Raw genomic sequence first — 405 nt, forward strand, 5'->3', positions numbered from 1 at the left:
AAAGGGAGTTTTTCCTTTCCACTGTTGCCACTGTGCTTGCTCAGGATGGGAGACTGCAACGAAGCCAAGATTCAACTTGTCTGCTGGATTCCTTAGATAGAGAACTTTACTAATTGGCTTTTATGTGTGAATGTTTCTGTAAAGTGCCCTGAGACAACTTTGTTGTGATTTGACGCTATATAAATAAACTGAATTGAATGGAATCTCAGCCACTTCCTGTTCTTTGATGGATGTCACAATTACTATAACTATTTTATGGAAAATCTAATTAATCTGAGTCCCTGTAACACAAATATCCATAATTCAGGTTTTTAACAACCTAAAATGAACATTTCCACTATTCAGAAAGCTGTCAACATATCTATCTATCTATCTATCTATCTATCTATCTATCTATCTATCTAT

Source organism: Nematolebias whitei, chromosome 10, assembly GCF_014905685.2.
Source record: "Nematolebias whitei isolate Nwh7 chromosome 10, NemWhi1, whole genome shotgun sequence".
Taxonomy (NCBI): domain Eukaryota; kingdom Metazoa; phylum Chordata; class Actinopteri; order Cyprinodontiformes; family Rivulidae; genus Nematolebias; species Nematolebias whitei.